General features: G+C 47.7%; 1 non-coding gene across 1 annotated transcript; it reads right to left on the reverse strand.

Moving 5' to 3' along the window:
• Positions 1-2,237: 2,237 nt before the first annotated feature.
• TRNAV-AAC (transfer RNA valine (anticodon AAC)) lies at positions 2,238-2,309 on the reverse strand. Its single transcript has one exon. It is a non-coding gene; the product is annotated as a tRNA-Val (tRNA).
• Between the last annotated feature and the right edge of the window lie 2,488 nt (positions 2,310-4,797).

Raw genomic sequence — 4,797 nt, forward strand, 5'->3', positions numbered from 1 at the left:
ACAAAAGACTTCTAAGGTGAAACAGCCTTAGGGTGGCGGTGCTTCTGCCCCACACCTGAGACAGTGTAAGAGAAGGCAGATTGCCTGGGGGAGGGGAGATGGGACACACGGGCTTTCTTGGTGCTGGGGTTTGCTCATTTGGAAATGCCCTGACTGGGGAGAATATTTTGATCCCTGGAAGTAAGACTGCTTTGAAGGACTGAGAGAAGATCACATGTCAACAGTAAATCCGGCTCCCACAATTATGTATCAGACACCCTTTCCATCGTCACTTCTTTACCTCTCTGAGCTGGTTTTCTTCTCTGCAGAGTGGGGATTGTCAACCCTGCCCCTCAGGTCACTTTGGAGACAGCCTGAGATGAATGCTGGGCAGCGCTTGGGGACCTGCTGGGCACGTCTCACCTGGTTCTCATGTTGAGCACGCACAACTGGGCGCCTGCCTGCTGGGGCTGGAAGCCTGGCTTTCCCCTCCCTGGCTGGGTGACCCTGGGCAAGTCACACAACCTCTCTGCACCTTGATTTCTCATGAACCCAGTGAGGATGTTAACAGGTCACACCTCATTAAACTGTTGCAAGGAGCTTTAAAGTGGCTCCTGAAAATGGCCTTCATAGGCTGTTTTCATTTAAAGTGTCTTGATCTCGTTCTTCTGGAATGCTGAAATATTGAAGTGTGCATAGGAGTAGGTACTGATCAACATCATCGCTGTGTCTTTGGGAAATTACATTTGAAACAAACCTCCTGGAAGACATAACTATACACCCCACACATGGCGGTGGGACAACTCTAACCTGGGACACCCCCAACCTGGGACACCCCCAGATATCGGGTCTGGATTTAGAATGAAGGGACACCGGGCCTGCTAGATTTCACAGATTTCACTTTAACCCCAGTGCTCCCGGACTGAGGATCTCTCCCAAGGTGTTAGAGATGGGCCCCCTTCCTTAGGTCGGTTGCCACCAGACAGGGGCCTGGGGGAGACAGCCAGAAAACTGATTAGCGTCACTGAAACTCCCTTGGCAACAACTTTTCAAATCCCCTGAAGACCACCTGGAAGAATTGCCTTCCAGACATGAAAAAGGCCAGAGCCACTGTTGGAGCTGGACCCCCCTGGGGATGCCCAGAATGTAAAGGTGGGTCTGTCATTACAAGAGCTGAACTCCAGGTGGGGTGTTCCTTGGAGAACAGATTTAATAGGCCTAGTTTTTTTTTTTTTTTTTTTTTTTTTCAGGCAGAACATGCCAAACAGGACTCTTGCCATCTCTTTGCCGTGATGTGGAACCTGTCCACCTCCTCCTTGATGACCTTGGGGCCCCAGAAGGATTTGCCACAGTTTCTTTTGATTCTGGGGTCGTTTGGGACCATGGCCTCCTCCATGCCCATCAGCCTCTCAGAGAACCTGCTCCAGTCTTTGGTTTTTTATAAAGACCTGGTTCATTTCCAGTAGAGCTTCCTCCTGGGCAGGCTGTTCCCAGCCCTGTGGGCTGCAGGCCGGTAGGTCTGGGGCTGCCCTGGATGGGCGGTCTGCGTTCAGGGGGACCTGTGTCTGGGGAAGGGCTGACGCTGGCCGAGCGGCACAGTAAGGGGGGGGGGGCTCCCAGCAGCTGTGGGGTCAGCGCTGCGCATTCCAGGCCGGGCCACCTCGGTGGGGACGCTTCTTCCTGAAGCTGTGGCGCGCCTCTCTCCCTATCGGCTGACAGACCCACTGCCTCGCCTCCACAGACTCCCTCACCACCGCTCGCCGCAGAACATTGCATTTCACCACGATCACGGTTTCCCTCCCAGTGCTTTCCCCACACAACCGAGCACCGCAGAAGTTATGGGGACTAGCAATGAGCTGAGGGGCTGCAGATGCTTCAGGCTGAGACACTCACCTACCTGATGGGCGTGCTTCCCGCAAAACCTCATCCTTGCCCCGAAGCAAAGCCATTCAGAGTCCCTGATGGGAGGGGGGTAGGGCAGAGCTAAGTGATGGAGCGCACGCTTAGTATGCACGAGGTCTTGGGTTCGATCCCCAGTACCTCCATTAAAAAAAACCCAACAAACCCAAAGTCTGTGATGGAGAGATGAGAGAGGAATAAACAAAGAAAAAGGACACACTAGAGAAGTATTTACCCTACGCATGGAGTAGACAGCTAATTTTCACAGGATACCAAGAACTCTTTTTTTGTGGGAGGAGGTAATTAGATTATGTATGTATGTATGTATGTATGTATGTATGTATGTATGTATTTTTAAATGGAGGCACTGGGGATTGAACCCAGGACCTTGTGCATGTTAAGCACTCGCTCTACCACTGAGCTATACTCCCCTCCCCTGCTGGAATACCACGAACTCTTACAAATAAATACGAAATAGACTAAAAATCCAATAGAAAAGTGTGGAGAGGCAATGGAGAGTCAGAAGAATAAACACAAGTGGCCATTTAACAATTACTAGAATTTTTAAACTTGCTAATATTTAAGGCACGAAAATTAAAAAATGAACCATTTTCGTGGAGATCTGTAAAGTTAAAAAAGGAACAGTACTGATGGTTGATTAGGGTTTAGGGAAACTGGCCCCCTCATATGCTGTTGAGAAGTTCTAATTTGATAATAAATTGAGAAATACTTGACAATATTTATTACAATATATAATGTGTATACCCTCTGCTCCTCAACTTACCCTTCAGAAAAACTCAGAAGAGAGCACAGGAATAAATACATAAATAAGTTCAGCAACAGGGCATCATTTAAAGAAGGAAAGGATGTCGTTGGCAGGACAGATGAGTAACCCTACACGTATCACCAAGTGAAGATGCCCAAGATACACTTGTCAGTGGAAAAAATGACAAAGCCATGCATTCTGTGATCTCATTTTTGCAAAAACATATAGATGGATACATATAGATGGATGCATGCACAGAACAGTCCAGGGTGTACACAGATTAACAGTAGTGGCTCATCCAAAGACAAAGAATTGATCAGGGTTTGCTTTTTCACTTTCTGAAATACGCATTTCTAGATTATCTGAATTTTTTGTTTTGCAGTGCTCAGTCACTTTTTGTAAAAAGAAAACTTAATTAAAAAAAAAGTGGTTTTAGGTTCATGACAAAATCGAGTGCAAAGTACAGAGATTTCCCATACGCCCTCTGTCCCCACACATGCAGAGCCTCCCACATTTCAGCATCCCCCCCACCCCAGAGTGGACATTTGTTACAACAAATGAATGTATATTGACACATCATTACCACCTAAATTCCATACTTTATGTGGGATTCACTCTTGGTGTCCACTCTTTGGGTTTAGACAAATGTGTAATGACAGGTATCTACCATTACAGTATCATAATGAACAATTTTACTGCCCTCAAAATCTTCTGTGTTCCACTCATTCATACCTCCGTCCCTGCTAACCCCTGGCAAACACTGATCATTTTACTGTTTCCATAGGTTTTATCATAAAGAGGTGTTGGTGCTTTGTTTTGGAGTCAAAGAAACCAATAAAGAGGATTAATTTTGTAGAGGAATAACACTTAGGCAATGATCTTTCATCTGCCCGGGTGAACCCCATCTTCCCCTGCTTACTGGGACACAGAGTAAAGACCAGAGCCCATTGTAACCCTATATGAACACCATATATACCTTGCAAGTTGCCAAGAACTAATTAGAACAAACGAGCTTAAAGCAGGGTCTGTAGGTTTCAGCTTAGTGGTCCTTCCTCAGAGAGGCCTCCCTGCCCCTTCGTGCCCCCTCCTGTCCCAGCGCCCTGCACTTCCCTTCTCGGTAGCTGCCCTGATATCTGAGCACGACTTTTGGCGCTTCCTTGTTCAGTGTCTGTTCCCCGCGGTGGTGGAGGCTCCCTGTGGGCAGGAACAGGGACGCCGTGTTTACCCTGCGTTATGAGCACCCAGCGTGTGCCTGGCCCCCGAGGGGGGCCCGGGGACGGAACCCAAGCAGTTTTCAGTTCTGCTCCCGTGGGGTCAGTAGATTCACTCGGGTTTTATTTGTGTATGTGGGGGAAGAAAGTCCCACAGAGGCCTGGCTGACCTTTGCGGAAATGGTGATGGACGTGCCTGAATACCTTTCGTGAGCTCTTGTAACCAGAAGGGATATATGCTCAGGAGGGGTAACACTTTTTAAAGAAAAAAGTTTATTTTTTGAAAAGGTTTAGGTTTACAGAAAATTGGGAAGATAGTGGAGTGAGTTTCACGCATTCCTCACACACCTTCCCCTCTTATGAACATTTTATAAACTATTAATATTTGCTACCATGAATGAACTAACGTTGACACATTTATAGTCCACAGTGATTCAGACGTCGTTAGTTTGCACTGACGTTCACTTTCTGTTCCGGGACCCACCTAGGACCCCACTGTACGTGCAGTTGTCATGCGTGTTTAGGGTGTTCCAGGCTGGGACAATTTCTCAGACTCCCACTGTTTCTGATGGCCATTTTGAAGAATACCAGTCAGGCATTTTGTAAAATGTCCTCAGCTAATATTTGTCTGATGCTTCTCTCATGATTAGACTGGGGGTTAGGTTTTTGGGAAAAAGACCACAGAGGCAAAGTGCCACTTTTATCACATATCAAGGGTGCGTACCGTCAACATGACTGACCCACTGTTGATGTTGGCCTCCATCACCTGGACGAAGAGACGGCTTGTCAGGCGCATCCACCGCACAGTTACCCTTTCCCCGCTTCCCATACTGCCCTCATTGGAAGGAGGTCATTACGTGCAGCCCACACTTAAGGGCTGGGGGCTTATGTTTCACTCCCCGAGGGTGGAGCATCTTCACACGTTATTGGAATTCTTCTGCG

Source organism: Camelus dromedarius, chromosome 23 (assembly GCF_036321535.1).
Source record: "Camelus dromedarius isolate mCamDro1 chromosome 23, mCamDro1.pat, whole genome shotgun sequence".
NCBI lineage: Eukaryota > Metazoa > Chordata > Mammalia > Artiodactyla > Camelidae > Camelus > Camelus dromedarius.